Source organism: Carcharodon carcharias, chromosome 13 (assembly GCF_017639515.1).
Source record: "Carcharodon carcharias isolate sCarCar2 chromosome 13, sCarCar2.pri, whole genome shotgun sequence".
Taxonomy (NCBI): domain Eukaryota; kingdom Metazoa; phylum Chordata; class Chondrichthyes; order Lamniformes; family Lamnidae; genus Carcharodon; species Carcharodon carcharias.
Genome location: NC_054479.1, coordinates 49,510,585 through 49,527,710, shown reverse-complemented (window position 1 = coordinate 49,527,710; position 17,126 = coordinate 49,510,585). Strand labels below are relative to the sequence as shown.

The 17,126-nt window shown below is 41.1% G+C and overlaps 10 non-coding genes across 10 annotated transcripts in view; all 10 read left to right on the top strand.

Annotated features, from left to right (window-relative positions):
- Positions 1-1,195: 1,195 nt before the first annotated feature.
- Positions 1,196-1,302, top strand: LOC121286563. The gene has a single exon (XR_005944988.1). It is a non-coding gene; the product is annotated as a U6 spliceosomal RNA (small nuclear RNA).
- A 1,650-nt stretch (positions 1,303-2,952) lies between these two features.
- LOC121286629 lies at positions 2,953-3,059 on the top strand. The gene has a single exon (XR_005945028.1). It is a non-coding gene; the product is annotated as a U6 spliceosomal RNA (small nuclear RNA).
- Positions 3,060-4,707: 1,648 nt separating this feature from the next.
- Positions 4,708-4,814, top strand: LOC121286562. The gene has a single exon (XR_005944987.1). It is a non-coding gene; the product is annotated as a U6 spliceosomal RNA (small nuclear RNA).
- A 1,654-nt stretch (positions 4,815-6,468) lies between these two features.
- LOC121286557 lies at positions 6,469-6,575 on the top strand. Its single transcript, XR_005944982.1, has one exon. It is a non-coding gene; the product is annotated as a U6 spliceosomal RNA (small nuclear RNA).
- Positions 6,576-8,229: 1,654 nt separating this feature from the next.
- Positions 8,230-8,336, top strand: LOC121286547. The gene has a single exon (XR_005944973.1). It is a non-coding gene; the product is annotated as a U6 spliceosomal RNA (small nuclear RNA).
- A 1,651-nt stretch (positions 8,337-9,987) lies between these two features.
- On the top strand, positions 9,988-10,094 carry LOC121286546. The gene has a single exon (XR_005944972.1). It is a non-coding gene; the product is annotated as a U6 spliceosomal RNA (small nuclear RNA).
- A 1,651-nt stretch (positions 10,095-11,745) lies between these two features.
- Positions 11,746-11,852, top strand: LOC121286544. The gene has a single exon (XR_005944971.1). It is a non-coding gene; the product is annotated as a U6 spliceosomal RNA (small nuclear RNA).
- A 1,653-nt stretch (positions 11,853-13,505) lies between these two features.
- On the top strand, positions 13,506-13,612 carry LOC121286543. Its single transcript, XR_005944970.1, has one exon. It is a non-coding gene; the product is annotated as a U6 spliceosomal RNA (small nuclear RNA).
- A 1,653-nt stretch (positions 13,613-15,265) lies between these two features.
- LOC121286542 lies at positions 15,266-15,372 on the top strand. Its single transcript, XR_005944969.1, has one exon. It is a non-coding gene; the product is annotated as a U6 spliceosomal RNA (small nuclear RNA).
- A 1,654-nt stretch (positions 15,373-17,026) lies between these two features.
- LOC121286541 overlaps positions 17,027-17,126 on the top strand; it is a 107-nt gene continuing 7 nt past the window's right edge. Inside the window, exon 1 of the small nuclear RNA XR_005944968.1 lies at positions 17,027-17,126. This exon is cut by the window's right edge and continues 7 nt beyond it. This is a non-coding gene — a small nuclear RNA (U6 spliceosomal RNA).

The following is a 17,126-nucleotide window of genomic DNA, read 5'->3' as shown; positions in this document are numbered from 1 at the left end:
GAGGACTAACACAGCAAGGGAAGACATAATGAATGTCAGGATCTGAGGGAGCACAGAGGATCAGAAGGATCTTGTGTACATGTCCAAAGGTCCCTGAATGCAGCACCACAAGTAGATAAGATGGCTAAGAAGGCATATAAGATAGTTGCCTTTATTAGTCGAGGCATAAAATATAAGAGCAGGGAGGTTATGTTGGAGCTGTATAAAATGCAAGTTAGACCACAGTTGGAGTACTGTGTGCAGTTCTGTTTGGCACACTATAGAAAGGATGTGATTGCACTGGAGAGGGTGCAGAGGAGATTCACCAGGATGTTACCTGGGCTGGAGCGTTTCAGCTATGAAGGATAGGCTAGGTTTGTTTTCCTTAGCAGAGAAAGATGAAGAGCAAACCTCACAGAAGCATACAAAGTTATGAGGGGCAGAGATAGGGTAGATAAGAAGACACATTTCCCTTTAGCGGAGGTGTCAATAACCAGGGGGCAGAGATTCATGGAAAGGGGCATGGGGCTTAGAGGGGATTTGAAGAAAATATTTTTCACCCAGAGGGTGGTTGGAATCAAGAACACATTGTCTGAGGGGGTGTTAGAGGCAGGAAGCTTTACAACATTTAAGAAGTATTTAGATGAGCACTTGAAACACCATAGCATACAGGGTTATGGTCCATGAGATGGAAAACAGGATTAGAATAGATTGGTGCTTGATGGTCGGCACAGACACGATGGGCCGTAGGGTCCGTTTCTGTGCAGTATAACTCTATGACTCTATGTACCATTGATGAATGACATTGGACACTACATAGCTGGTAAACGACAAGGTGGTTTCAGTCAAGAGCACACTCGTGTGCTAACTACTCTGGAAATGTTTGAAGGGATCTCTTGCTGGCCTGTCTGGCTGCATCGCGATGCTGAATGGATTGACTTCACCAGCATGTTCGAAGAGGGAGCTGTGACCTGGGGAAACGAGGCAAGCAGAATGCTTTGCATGGACAACTGCTTTAATGTCAGCGTGTATGTTTGGAAGCCCCAAAATGTAAAAGTCCCATTGTGGTTGTAGCACAATTTGTTGGATGTATTATTCTGTAGCAGAACGTTAATGTGGAGTTGAAGAAAACTTAACCAGAGGAAATGAAGTCAGTGTAACAAAAAGCATGTTGAATATTGAGCATTAATAAGGCGCTTATCCTCAGCACTGATCCGTGCTCGCTTCGGCAGCACATATATTAAAATTGGAATGATACAGAGAAGATTAGCATGACCCCTGCGCACGGATCGCACTCAAATTCGTGAAGCGTTCCATATTTTAGACTTTCAAAACATTTCACCTTCTGCAGAACATGCAGATTTTACACGGTTTCAAAGACCATCATCATGCAATCCAACATCTTTATTTAGCTCACACTTTACCTCACTCAATTCAACCTGCTCATTCCATAGATTTGTCGAACGTCCAGATTTCTCACTTTTAAATCCGGCACTTGAGATATTTAAACATTAATTAATTGACAATCATTGATTGACAGCAAATCAGCAAACATGTCACAGATGCTGAAAATCGATAACCAATGCACAAAACGCTGATAAAACTCAGCAAAGACAAGTCGGCGTCTCGGGAATTCGGCACGTGAGAAAAGCTCCTGGACGACAAGGCTGTGGAGCAAATCACCAGTAGAGCATTCTGCTGGGAACAGCACATTCAAAGAATTGACTCCAAATCAGGACAGGGTGTAATGGTTGCTGGAAAAGGGAAAATGGGGGTGCATAATGTGCTGGAAGATGTGGAATAAGGTTTGGAGAATGGGAGTGGCGTTTTAATGAAAGGAAAATAATAACAGAATATGAATTTAAATGAAATAGAAACAGAAAACGCTTGAAAATCTCAGCTGCTCTGTCAGAATCGGTGGTGAGATGTTGTTTCGAGACTGCTTCTTCAATGCATGTTTAGCTGAATTGCAAGTGGAGTTGAGACTTTCTCTGTGACAGGTTCAGGTGTACAGCGTGCTTGTGAATTTATCCAGAAAATGTGAATTGACTTTGTGAGTCGCCTGAGTGTATGGGATTAACTATAGCTGTGCGATTGAATGGGTACTTTCTGTTAAATAATGGGCGGGAACTAAACCAAATGTAACTTCAACTCGGATTGTTGTTTAGTACTTTTAAAAGATTTATTTATTTGAATTATCAAAGTGCTTAAAGTCATCTAGACGACATGATTAATTATAATGTAAAAGTCCACCGATTAAGTGGGAGTATTGTCCCAGAAGCATTGAAAAGCTCATTGGTTGAGCACTTTCCTTCAATACTGGTGAATTATGTGGAGCATTCCTCCAGCTAAAGTAACGAAGTCTGCATCAATCTCTTGTGTCAGATCTGTTCTGGAGCTTTTTGCTTTCTATAGGGCTGCGTTCCCTTTCGTGAAGCTGTTGCTATATTTCATAAACTCAGTTCTGTTGTCAGCTATGACATGTCCGACACGCAGAATTCTTTGCTGATTCTTGTACCCATGTGCAAGCCTCTTGAGTGGGGCTGTAGCTTTGATGACTGAAATTGGATACTACATAGCTGGTAAACGACAAGGTGGTTTCAGCCAAGAGCACTCGTGTGCTAACTGCTCTGGAAATGTTTGAAAGGCTCGCTTGCTGGCCTGTCTGTCTACATCCTGATGCTAAATGCATTGACTTCACCAGCAAGTTCGAAGAGGGAGCTGTGACCTGCGGAAACGAAGCGACCAGAATGCTTTGCATTTACATGTGCTTTAATGTCAGTGTGTATGTTTGGAAGGCCCAAAATTTAAGAGTCCCAGTGTGCTTGTAGCACAATTTGTTTGATGCATTATTCTGTAGCAGAACGTTATTGTACAGTTGAAGAAAACTTAATCAAAGAAATGAAGTCAGTGTTAGCAAAAAGCATGTTGAATATTGAGCATTAATAAGGCGCTGAGCCTGAGCGCGGTTTTGTGCTCGCTTCGGCAGCACATATATTAAAATTGGAACGATACAGAGAAGATTAGCATGGCCCCTGCGCAAGGATGACACGCAAATTCGTGAAGCGTTCCATATTTTAGACTTGCAAAACATTTCACCTTTTGCAGAACATCTACAATTTACCCGGTTTTTAAAAACCATCATTACACAATCCAATATCTTTATTCAGCTCCTCGTTTACCTCACTCAAATCAACCTGTTCATTCCACAGATTTGTCGAAGGTCCAGATTTCTCACTTTTAAATCGGGCACTTGAGATATTAAAACATTAATTAATTGACACTTATTGATTGGCATAACAGCAGAATGTCACAGATGTCGAAAATCGATAAGCAATGCAAGAAACGCTGATAAACTAAAGAAGGACAATTCGACGTCTCGGGAATTCGGCGCTTGAGAAAAGCTCCTGGACGACAAGGCTGTGGAGCAAATCAGCAGTAGAGAGTTCTGCTGGGAAGAGCACATTCAAATGGACTGTCTCCAGTTCAGGAAAGAGCCCAATGGTTGCTGGAAAAGGGTTAAATGGCTGTTCGTAATGTATTGGAAGATATGGAATATGATTTGGAGAATGGGACTGTCGTTTTAATCCAATGAAAATAATAAAAGAATAGGAGTTTAACTGAAATAGAAACCGAAAGTGCTGGAAAATCTCAAGTGGTCTGTGAGAATCTGTGGTGAGAGAAGTCGATTCGAGTCTGCTTCTTCAGAGCAGTTTAATTGAATTGCAAGTGGAGATGAGAGTTTCTCTGTGACAGCTTCAGGGGTACACTGTGCCTGTGAACTGATCCAGGAAATGTGAATTGACTTTGTGAGTTGTGTGTGTGTGGGATTAAATATAGCTGCGCGATAAAAAGGAATTTTCTGTTAAATGATAGTCAGGTACAAAGCCAAAATGTAACTTTAGCTCGGATTGTTGTTTAGTTACTTTTAAAAGATTTATTTATTTGAATTATCAAATTGCTTTAAGTCATCTTGACGACATGATTAACTATAATGTAAATTTCCACCGATTAACTTGAAGTATTGTCCCAGTTGCATAGAAAAAATCATTGGCTGAGCACTTTGCTTCAATAGTGGTTAATTATGCGGAACATTCCTCCAGCTAAAGTAACAAAGTCTGGATCAATCTCTTGTTTTCATGTGTCAGGGTTGTTCATGAGCTTTTGGCTTTCTAGATGGCTGCGTTCCCTTTCGTGAAGCTGTTGCTATATTTCACAAACTCAGTTCTGTTGGCAGCTATGACATGTCCGACACGCAGAATTCTTTGCTGATTCTTGTACCCATGTGCAGGCCTCTTGAGTGTGGCTGTAGCTTTGATGACTGACATTGGACACTACATAGTTGGTAAACGACAAGGTGTTTTCAGCCAAGAGCACTCGTGTGCTAACTGCTCTGGAAATGTTTGAAAGGCTCGCTTGCTGGCCTGTCTGTCTACATCCTGAAGCTGAATGCATTGAATTCACCAGCAAGTTCGAAGAATGAGCTGTGACCGGCGGCAACGAGGCGACCAGAAATTTACATGTGCTTTAATGTCAGTGTGCATGTTTGGAAGCCCCAAAATTTAAGAGACCCAGTGTGCTTGTAGCTCAATTTGTTTGACGTATTATTCTGTAGCAGAACGTTAATGTACAGTTGAAGAAAATTTAATCAAGGAAATGAAGTCAGTGTAACCATAAAGCAAGTTGAATAATGAGCATTAATAAGGCGCTGATCCTGGGCGCGGATCTGTGCTCGCTTCGGCAGCAAATATATTAAAATTGGAACGATACAGAGAAGATTAGCATGGCCCCAGCGCAAGGATGACACGCAAATTCGTGAAGCGTTCCGTATTTTAGACTTACAAAACATTTCACCTTTTGCAGAACATCTACAATTTACCCGGTTTTTAAAAACCATCATTACACAATCCAATATCTTTATTCAGCTCCTCGTTTACCTCACTCAATTCAACCTGTTCATTCCACAGATTTGTCGAAGGTCCAGATGTCTCACTTTTCAATCGGGCACTTGAGATATTAAAACATTAATTAATTGACACTTATTGATTGGCATAACAGCAGAATGTCACAGATGCTGAAAATCGATAAGCAATGCAAAAAACTCTGATAAACTAAACAAGGAAATTCGACGTCTCGGGAATTCGGCGCGTGAGAAAAGCTCCTGGACGACAAGGCTGTGGAGCAAATCACCAGTAGAGAGTTCTGCTGGGAAGAGAACATTTAAATGGACTGACTCCAGTTCAGGAAAGAGCCCAATGGTTGCTGGAAAAGGGTAAATGGCTGTTCATAATGTATTGGAAGATGTGGAACATGATTCGGAGAATGGGACTGGCGTTTTAATCCAATGAAAATAATAAAAGAATAGGAGTTTAACTGAAATAGAAACCGAAAGTGCTGGAAAATCTCAAGTGGTCTGTGAGAATCTGTGGTGAGAGAAGTCGATTCGAGTCTGCTTCTTCAGAGCAGTTTAATTGAATTGCAAGAGGAGATGAGAGTTCCTCTGTGACAGCTTCATGGGTACACTGTGCCTGTGAACTGATCCAGGAAATGTGAATTGACTTTGTGAGTTGTGTGTGTGTGGGATTAAATATAGCTGCGCGTTAAAAAGGTATTTTCTGTTAAATGATGGTCAGGTACAAAGCCGAAATGTAACTTTAGCTCGGATTGTTGTTTAGTTACTTTTAAAAGATTTATTTATTTGAATTATCAAAGTGCTTTAAGTCATCTAGACGACATGATTAACTATAATGTAAAATTGCACCGATTAACTTGGACTATAGTCCCAGTTGCATAGAAGAGAACCTTGGCTGAGCATTTTGCTTCAATACTGATTAATTGTGCGGGACATTCCTCCAGCTAAAGTAACAAAGTCTGGATCAATCTCTTGTTTTCATGTGTCAGGGTTGTTCATGAGCTTTTGGCTTTCTAGATGGCTGCATTCCCTTTCGTGAAGCTGCTGCTATATTTCACAAACTCAGTTCTGTGGGAAGCTATGACATGTCCGACATGCAGAATTCTTTGTTGATTCTTGCACTCATGTGCAGGCCTCTTGAGTGGGGCTGTAGCTTTGATGAGTGACATTGGAAACTACATAGTTGGTAAACGACAATGTGGTTTCAGCCAAGAGCACTCGTGTGCTAAATGCTCTGGAAATGTTTGAAAGGATCCTTTTCTCGCCTGTCTGGCTACATCGTGATGCTAAATGCATTGACTTCATCAGCACGTTCGAAGAGGGAGCTGTGACCTGCGGAGACGAGGTGACCAGAATGCTTTGCATTTACATGTGCTTTAATGTCAGTGTGTATGTTTGGAAGCCCCAAAATTAAAGAGTCCCAGTGTGCTTGTAGCACAATTTGTTTGATGCATTATTCTGTAGCAGAACGTTATTGTACAGTGGATGAAAACTTAATCAAGGAAATGAAGTCAATGTAACCAAAAAGCATGTTGAATATTGAGCATTAATAAGGCGCTGATCCTAGACGCAAGCTTGTGCTCCCTTCGGCAGCACATATATTAAAATTGTAACGATACAGAGAAGATTAGCATTGCCCCTGCGCAAGGATGACACGCAAATTCGTGAAGCGTTCCGTATATTAGACTTGCAAAGCATTTCACCTTTTGCAGAACATCCACAATTTGCCCGCTTTTTAAAAACCATCATTATACAATCCAATATCTTTATTCAGTTCCTCGTTTACCTCACTCAATTCAACCTGTTCATTCCACAGATTTGTCGAAGGTCCAGATTTCTCACTTTTAAATGGGCACTTGAGATATTAAAACCTTAAATAATTGACACTTATTGATTGGCATAACAGCAGAATGTCACAGATGCTGAAAATCGATAAGCAATGAGAAAAACGCTGATAAACTAAATAATGACAATTCGACGTCTCGGGAATTCGGCGCGTGAGAAAAGCTCCTGGACGACAAGGCTGTGGAGAAAATCACCAGCAGAGTGTTCTGCTGGGAAGAGCACATTCAAATGGACTGACTCCAGTTCAGGAAAGAGCGTAATGGTTGCTGGAAAAGGGAAAATGGCTGTTCATAATGAATTGGAAGATGTGGGATAAGATTTGGAGAATGGGAATGGCGTTTTAATGCAAGGAAAATAATAAACGAATAGGAGTTTAACTGAAATAGAAACCTAAAGTGCTGGAAAATCTCAGCTGGTCTGTGAGAAACTGTGGTGAGAGAAGTCGATTCGAATCTGCTTCTTCAGAGCAGTTTAACTGAATTGGAAGTGGAGATGAGAGTTTCTCTGTGACAGCTTCAGGGGTACACTGTGCCTGTGAACTGATCCAGGAAATGTGAATTGACTTTGTGAGTTGTGTGTGTGTGGGATTAAATATAGCTGCGCGATTGAAAAGGTACTTTCTGTTGAATGATGGTCAGGTACAAAGTCAAAATGTAAGTTTAGCTCGGATTGTTGTTTAGATACTTTTAAAAGATTTATTTATTTGAATTATCAAAGTGCTTAAAGTCATCTAGACGACATAATTAACTATAATGTAAAATTCCACCGATTAACTGGGACTATTGTCGCAATTGCACGGCAAAGATCATTGGCTGAGCAATTTGCTTCAATAGTGGTTAATTATGCGGAACATTCCTCCAGCTAAAGTAACAAAGTCTGGATCAATCTCTTGTTTTCATGTGTCAGGGTTGTTCTTGAGCTTTTGGCTTTCTAGATGGCTGCTTTCCCTTTCGTGAAGCTGTTGCTATATTTCACAAACTCATTTCTGTTGGCAGCTATGACATATCCGACATGCAGAATTCTTTGTTGATTCTTGCACCCATGTGCACGCCACTTGAGTGGGGCTGTAGCTTTGAAGACTGACATTGGACACTACATAGTTGGTAAACGACAAGGTGTTTTCAGCCAAGAGCAGTCGTGTGCTAACTGCTCTGGAAATGTTTGAAAGGATCCCTTGCTGGCCTGTCTGGCTACATCGTGATGCTGAAAGCATTGACTTCACCAGCAAGTTCGAAGAGGGAGCTGTGACCTGCGGAAACGGGCGACCAGAATGCTTTGCATTTACATGTGACTTAATGTCAGTGTGTATGTTTGGAAGGCCCAAAATTTAAGAGTCCCAGTGTGCTTGTAGCACAATTTGTTTGATGCATTATTCTGTAGCAGAACGTTAATGTACAGTTGAAGAAAACTTAATCAAGGAAATAAAGTCAGTGCAACCAAAAAGCATGTTGAATATTGAGCATTAATAAGGCGCTGATCCTGGGTGCCAGATTGTGCTCGCTTCGGCAGCACATATATTAAAATTGGAACGATACAGAGAAGATTAGCATGGCCCCTGCGCAAGGATGACACGCAAATTCGTGAAGCGTTCCATATTTTAGACTTGCAAAGCAATTCACCTTTTGCAGAACATCCACAATTTGCCCGCTTTTTAAAAACCATCATTATACAATCCAATATCTTTATTCAGTTCCTCGCTTACCTCACTCAATTCAACCTGTTCATTCCACAGATTTGTCGAAGGTCCAGATTTCTCACTTTTAAATGGGCACTTGAGATATTAAAACATTAAATAATTGACACTTATTGATTGGCATAACAGCAGAATGTCACAGATGCTAAAAAATCGATAAGCAGTGCAAAAAACGCTGATAAACGACACGCGGACAATTCGACGTCTCGGGAATTCGCCGCGTGAGAAAAGCTCCTGGACGACACGGCTGTGGAGAAAATCACCAGTCGAGAGTTCTGCTGGGAAGAGCACATTCAAGTGGACTGACCCCAGTTCAGGAAAGAGCGCAATGGTTGCTGGAAAAGGGATAATGGCTGTTCATAATGTATTGGAAGTTGTGGAATAAGATTTGGAGAATGGGAATGGCGTTTTAATGCAAGGAAAATAATAAAAGAATAGGAGTTTAAGTGAAATAGAAACCAAAGTGCTGGAAAATCTCAAGTGGTCAGTGAGAATCTTCGGTGAGAGAAGTCGATTCGAGTCTGCTTCTTCAGAGTAGTTTAACTGAATATGAAGTGGAGTGAGAGTTTCTCTGTGACAGCTTCAGGGGTACACTGTGTGTGTGAACTGATCCAGGAAATGTGAATTGACTTTGTGAGTTGTGTGCGTGTGGCATTAAATATATCTGTGCGATTGAATAGGTACTTCCTGTTAAATGATAGTCAGGTACAAATTCAAAATTTTGCTTGAGCTCGGATTGTTTTTAGTACTTTTAAAAGATTTATTTATTTGAATTATCAAAGTGCTCGATGTCACGTAGACGACATGATTAATTATAATGTAAAATTCGACCGATTAATTGGGACTATATTCCCAGTTGCATGGAAAGAATCATTGGCTGAACACTTTGCTTCAATACTGCTTAATTATGCGGAACATTCCTCTAGCTCCAGTAATAAAGTCTGGATCAATCTATTGTTTTCATGTGTCAGGGTTGTTCTTGAGCTTTTGGCTTTCTAGATGGCTGCGTTCCCTTTCGTGAAGCTGTTGCTATATTTCACAAACTCAGTTCTGTGGGCAGCTATGACATGTCCGACATGCAGAATTCTTTGTTGATTCTTGCACCCATGTGCACGCCACTTGAGTGGGGCTGCAGCTTTGAAGACTGACATTGGACACTACATAGTTGGTAAACGACAAGGTGTTTTCAGCCAAGAGCGCTCGTGTGCTAACTGCTCTGGAAATGTTTGAAAGGATCCCTTGCTGGCCTGTCTGGCTACATCGTGATGCTGAAAGCATTGACTTCACCAGCAAGTTCGAAGAGGGAGCTGTGACCTGCGGAAACGGGCGACCAGAATGCTTTGCATTTACATGTGACTTAATGTCAGTGTGTATGTTTGGAAGGCCCAAAATCTAAGAGTCCCAGTGTGCTTGTAGCACAATTTGTTTGATGCATTATTCTGTAGCAGAACGTTAATGTACAGTTGAAGAAAACTTAATCAAGGTAATAAAGTCAGTGCAACCAAAAAGCATGTTGAATATTGAGCATTAATGAGGCGCTGATCCTAGGCGCCAGATTGTGCTCGCTTCGGCAGCACATATATTAAAATTGGAACGATACAGAGAAGATTAGCATGGCCCCTGCGCAAGGATGACACGCAAATTCGTGAAGCGTTCCATATTTTAGACTTGCAAAGCAATTCACCTTTTGCAGATCATCCACAATTTGCCCGCTTTTTAAAAACCATCAGTATACAATCCAATATCTTTATTCAGTTCCTCGTTTACCTCACTCAATTCAACCTGTTCATTCCACAGATTTGTCGAAGGTCCAGATTTCTCACTTTTAAATGGGCACTTGAGATATTAAAACATTAAATAATTGACACTTATTGATTGGCATAACAGCAGAATGTCACAGATGCTAAAAAATCGATAAGCAGTGCAAAAAACGCTGATAAACTACACAAGGACAATTCGACGTCTCGGGAATTCGCCGCGTGAGAAAAGCTCCTGGACGACAAGGCTGTGGAGAAAATCACCAGTCGAGAGTTCTGCTGGGAAGAGCACATTCAAGTGGACTGACCCCAGTTCAGGAAAGAGCGCAATGGTTGCTGGAAAAGGGATAATGGCTGTTCATAATGTATTGGAAGTTGTGGAATAAGATTTGGAGAATGGGAATGGCATTTTAATCCAAGGAAAATAATAAAGGAATAGGAGTTTAAGTGAAATAGAAACCAAAGTGCTGGAAAATCTCAAGTGGTCAGTGAGAATCTTCGGTGAGAGAAGTCGATTCGAGTCTGCTTCTTCAGAGCAGTTTAACTGAATATGAAGTGGAGTGAGAGTTTCTCTGTGACAGCTTCAGGGGTACACTGTGTGTGTGAACTGATCCAGGAAATGTGAATTGACTTTGTGAGTTGTGTGCGTGTGGCATTAAATATATCTGTGCGATTGAATAGGTACTTCCTGTTAAATGATAGTCAGGTACAAATCCAAAATTTTGCTTGAGCTCGGATTGTTTTTAGTACTTTTAAAAGATTTATTTATTTGAATTATCAAAGTGCTCGATGTCAAGTAGACGACATGATTAATTATAATGTAAAATTCCACCGATTAATTGGGACTATATTCCCAGTTGCATGGAAAGAATCATTGGCTGAACACTTTGCTTCAATACTGCTTAATTATGCGGAACATTCCTCTAGCTCCAGTAATAAAGTCTGGATCAATCTATTGTTTTCATGTGTCAGGGTTGTTCTTGAGCTTTTGGCTTTCTAGATGGCTGCGTTCCCTTTCGTGAAGCTGTTGCTATATTTCACAAACTCAGTTCTGTGGGCAGCTATGACATGTCCGACATGCAGAATTCTTTGTTGATTCTTGCACCCATGTGCACGCCACTTGAGTGGGGCTGTAGCTTTGAAGACTGACATTGGACACTACATAGTTGGTAAACGACAAGGTGTTTTCAGCCAAGAGCAGTCGTGTGCTAACTGCTCTGGAAATGTTTGAAAGGATCCCTTGCTGGCCTGTCTGGCTACATCGTGATGCTGAAAGCATTGACTTCACCAGCAAGTTCGAAGAGGGAGCTGTGACCTGCGGAAACGGGCGACCAGAATGCTTTGCATTTACATGTGACTTAATGTCAGTGTGTATGTTTGGAAGGCCCAAAATCTAAGAGTCCCAGTGTGCTTGTAGCACAATTTGTTTGATGCATTATTCTGTAGCAGAACGTTAATGTACAGTTGAAGAAAACTTAATCAAGGTAATAAAGTCAGTGCAACCAAAAAGCATGTTGAATATTGAGCATTAATGAGGCGCTGATCCTAGGCGCCAGATTGTGCTCGCTTCGGCAGCACATATATTAAAATTGGAACGATACAGAGAAGATTAGCATGGCCCCTGCGCAAGGATGACACGCAAATTCGTGAAGCGTTCCATATTTTAGACTTGCAAAGCAATTCACCTTTTGCAGAACATCCACAATTTGCCCGCTTTTTAAAAACCATCATTATACAATCCAATATCTTTATTCAGTTCCTCGCTTACCTCACTCAATTCAACCTGTTCATTCCACAGATTTGTCGAATGTCCAGATTTCTCACTTTTAAATGGGCACTTGAGATATTAAAACATTAAATAATTGACACTTATTGATTGGCATAACAGCAGAATGTCACAGATGCTAAAAAATCGATAAGCAGTGCAAAAAACGCTGATAAACGACACGCGGACAATTCGACGTCTCGGGAATTCGCCGCGTGAGAAAAGCTCCTGGACGACAAGGCTGTGGAGAAAATCACCAGTAGAGAGTTCTGCTGGGAAGAGCACATTCAAATGGACTGACTCCAGTTCAGGAAAGAGCATAATGGTTGCTGGAAAAGGGAAAATGTCTGTTCATTATGTATTGGAAGATGTGGGATAAGATTTGGAGAATGGGAATGCCGTTTTAATGCAAGGAAAATAATAAAAGAATAGGAGTTTAACTGAAATAGAAACCTAAAGTGCTGGAACATCTCCGCTGGTCTGTGAGAAACTGTGGTGAGAGAAGTCGATTCGAGTCTGCTCTTCAGAGCAGTTTAACTGAATTGGAAGTGGAGATGAGAGTTTCTCTGTGACAGCTTCAGGGGTACACTGTGCCTGTGAACTGATCCAGGAAATGTGAATTGACTTTGTGAGTTGTGTGTGTGTGGGATTAAATATAGCTGCGCGATTGAAAAGGTGCTTTCTGTTCAATGATGGTCAGGTACAAAGCCAAAATGTAAGTTTAGCTCGGATTGTTGTTTAGATACTTTTAAAAGATTTATTTATTTGAATTATCAAAGTGCTTAAATTCATCTAGACGACATGATTAACTATAATGTAAAATTCCACCGATTAATTGGGACTATTGTCGCAATTGCACGGAAAAAATCATTGGCTGAGCACTTTGCTTCAATAGTGGTTAATTATGCGGAACATTCCTCCAGCTAAAGTAACAAAGTCTGGATCAATCTCTTGTTTTCATGTGTCAGGGTTGTTCTTGAGCTTTTGGCTTTCTAGATGGCTGCGTTCCCTTTCGTGAAGCTGTTGCTATATTTCACAAACTCATTTCTGTTGGCAGCTATGACATGTCCGACATGCAGAATTCTTTGTTGATTCTTGCACCCATGTGCACGCCACTTGAGTGGGGCTGTAGCTTTGAAGACTGACATTGGACACTACATAGTTGGTAAACGACAAGGTGTTTTCAGCCAAGAGCAGTCGTGTGCTAACTGCTCTGGAAATGTTTGAAAGGATCCCTTGCTGGCCTGTCTGGCTACATCGTGATGCTGAAAGCATTGACTTCACCAGCAAGTTCGAAGAGGGAGCTGTGACCTGCGGAAACGGGCGACCAGAATGCTTTGCATTTACATGTGACTTAATGTCAGTGTGTATGTTTGGAAGGCCCAAAATTAAGAGTCCCAGTGTGCTTGTAGCACAATTTGTTTGATGCATTATTCTGTAGCAGAACGTTAATGTACAGTTGAAGAAAACTTAATCAAGGTAATAAAGTCAGTGCAACCAAAAAGCATGTTGAATATTGAGCATTAATGAGGCGCTGATCCTAGGCGCCAGATTGTGCTCGCTTCGGCAGCACATATATTAAAATTGGAACGATACAGAGAAGATTAGCATGGCCCCTGCGCAAGGATGACACGCAAATTCGTGAAGCGTTCCATATTTTAGACTTGCAAAGCAATTCACCTTTTGCAGAACATCCACAATTTGCCCGCTTTTTAAAAACCATCATTATACAATCCAATATCTTTATTCAGTTCCTCGTTTACCTCACTCAATTCAACCTGTTCATTCCACAGATTTGTCGAAGGTCCAGATTTCTCACTTTTAAATGGGCACTTGAGATATTAAAACCTTAAATAATTGACACTTATTGATTGGCATAACAGCAGAATGTCACAGATGCTAAAAAATCGATAAGCAGTGCAAAAAACGCTGATAAACGACACGCGGACAATTCGACGTCTCGGGAATTCGGCGCGTGAGAAAAGCTCCTGGACGACACGGCTGTGGAGAAAATCACCAGTAGAGAGTTCTGCTGGGAAGAGCACATTCAAATGGACTGACTCCAGTTCAGGAAAGAGCATAATGGTTGCTGGAAAAGGGAAAATGGCTGTTCATAATGTATTGGAAGTTGTGGAATAAGATTTGGAGAATGGGAATGGCGTTTTAATCCAAGGAAAATAATAAAGGAATAGGAGTTTAAGTGAAATAGAAACCAAAGTGCTGGAAAATCTCAAGCGGTCAGTGAGAATCTTCGGTGAGAGAAGTCGATTCGAGTCTGCTTCTTCAGAGCAATTTAACTGAATTGGAAGTGGAGTGAGAGTTTCTCTGTGACAGCTTCAGGGGTACACTGTGTGTGTGAAGTGATCCAGGAAATGTGAATTGACTTTGTGAGCTGTGTGCGTGTGGGTTTAAATATATCTGTGCGATTGAATAGGTACTTCCTGTTAAATGATAGTCAGGTACAAATCCAAATTTTTGCTTGAGCTCGGATTGCTGTTTAATACTTTTAAAAGATTTATTTATTTGAATTATCAAAGTGCTCGATGTCAAGTAGACGACATGATTAATTATAATGTAAAATTCGACCGATTAACTGGGACTATATTCCCAGTTGCATGGAAAGAATCATTGTCTGAGCACTTTGCTTCAATAGTGGCTAATTATGCGGAACATTCCTCGAGCTCCAGTAATAAAGTCTGGATCAATCTATTGTTTTCATGTGTCAGGGTTGTTCTTGAGCTTTTGGCTTTCTAGATGGCTGCGTTCCCTTTCGTGAAGATGTTGCTATATTGCACAAACTCAGTTCTGTGGGCAGCTATGACATGTCCGACATGCAGAATTCTTTGTTGATTCTTGCACCCATGTGAACGCCTCTTGAGTGGGGCTGTAGCTTTGATGACTGACATTGGACACTACGTAGTTGGTAAACGACAAGGTGTTTTCAGCCAAGAGCAGTCGTGTGCTAACTGCTCTGGAAATGTTTGAAAGGATCCCTTGCTGGCCTGTCTGGCTACATCGTGATGCTGAAAGCATTGACTTCACCAGCAAGTTCGAAGAGGGAGCTGTGACCTGCGGAAACGGGCGACCAGAATGCTTTGCATTTACATGTGACTTAATGTCAGTGTGTATGTTTGGAAGGCCCCAAAATTTAAGAGTCCCAGTGTGCTTGTAGCACAATTTGTTTGATGCATTATTCTGTAGCAGAACGTTAATGTACAGTTGAAGAAAACTTAATCAAGGTAATAAAGTCAGTGCAACCAAAAAGCATGTTGAATATTGAGCATTAATGAGGCGCTGATCCTAGGCGCCAGATTGTGCTCGCTTCGGCAGCACATATATTAAAATTGGAACGATACAGAGAAGATTAGCATGGCCCCTGCGCAAGGATGACACGCAAATTCGTGAAGCGTTCCATATTTTAGACTTGCAAAGCAATTCACCTTTTGCAGAACATCCACAATTTGCCCGCTTTTTAAAAACCATCATTATACAATCCAATATCTTTATTCAGTTCCTCGCTTACCTCACTCAATTCAACCTGTTCATTCCACAGATTTGTCGAATGTCCAGATTTCTCACTTTTAAATGGGCACTTGAGATATTAAAACATTAAATAATTGACACTTATTGATTGGCATAACAGCAGAATGTCACAGATGCTAAAAAATCGATAAGCAGTGCAAAAAACGCTGATAAACGACACGCGGACAATTCGACGTCTCGGGAATTCGGCGCGTGAGAAAAGCTCCTGGACGACAAGGCTGTGGAGAAAATCACCAGTAGAGAGTTCTGCTGGGAAGAGCACATTCAAATGGACTGACTCCAGTTCAGGAAAGAGCATAATGGTTGCTGGAAAAGGGAAAATGTCTGTTCATAATGTATTGGAAGATGTGGGATAAGATTTGGAGAATGGGAATGCCGTTTTAATGCAAGGAAAATAATAAAAGAATAGGAGTTTAACTGAAATAGAAACCTAAAGTGCTGGAACATCTCCGCTGGTCTGTGAGAAACTGTGGTGAGAGAAGTCGATTCGAGTCTGCTCTTCAGAGCAGTTTAACTGAATTGGAAGTGGAGATGAGAGTTTCTCTGTGACAGCTTCAGGGGTACACTGTGCCTGTGAACTGATCCAGGAAATGTGAATTGACTTTGTGAGTTGTGTGTGTGTGGGATTAAATATAGCTGCGCGATTGAAAAGGTGCTTTCTGTTAAATGATGGTCAGGTACAAAGCCAAAATGTAAGTTTAGCTCGGATTGTTGTTTAGATACTTTTAAAAGATTTATTTATTTGAATTATCAAAGTGCTTAAATTCATCTAGACGACATGATTAACTATAATGTAAAATTCCACCGATTAATTGGGACTATTGTCGCAATTGCACGGAAAAAATCATTGGCTGAGCACTTTGCTTCAATAGTGGTTAATTATGCGGAACATTCCTCCAGCTAAAGTAACAAAGTCTGGATCAATCTCTTGTTTTCATGTGTCAGGGTTGTTCTTGAGCTTTTGGCTTTCTAGATGGCTGCGTTCCCTTTCGTGAAGCTGTTGCTATATTTCACAAACTCATTTCTGTTGGCAGCTATGACATGTCCGACATGCAGAATTCTTTGTTGATTCTTGCACCCATGTGCACGCCACTTGAGTGGGGCTGCAGCTTTGAAGACTGACATTGGACACTACATAGTTGGTAAACGACAAGGTGTTTTCAGCCAAGAGCAGTCGTGTGCTAACTGCTCTGGAAATGTTTGAAAGGATCCCGTGCAGGCCTGTCTGGCTACATCGTGATGCTGAAAGCATTGACTTCACCAGCAAGTTCGAAGAGGGAGCTGTGACCTGCGGAAACGGGCGACCAGAATGCTTTGCATTTACATGTGACTTAATGTCAGTGTGTATGTTTGGAAGGCCCAAAATCTAAGAGTCCCAGTGTGCTTGTAGCACAATTTGTTTGATGCATTATTCTGTAGCAGAACGTTAATGTACAGTTGAAGAAAACTTAATCAAGGTAATAAAGTCAGTGCAACCAAAAAGCATGTTGAATATTGAGCATTAATGAGGCGCTGATCCTAGGCGCCAGATTGTGCTCGCTTCGGCAGCACATATATTAAAATTGGAACGATACAGAGAAGATTAGCATGGCCCCTGCGCAAGGATGACACGCAAATTCGTGAAGCGTTCCA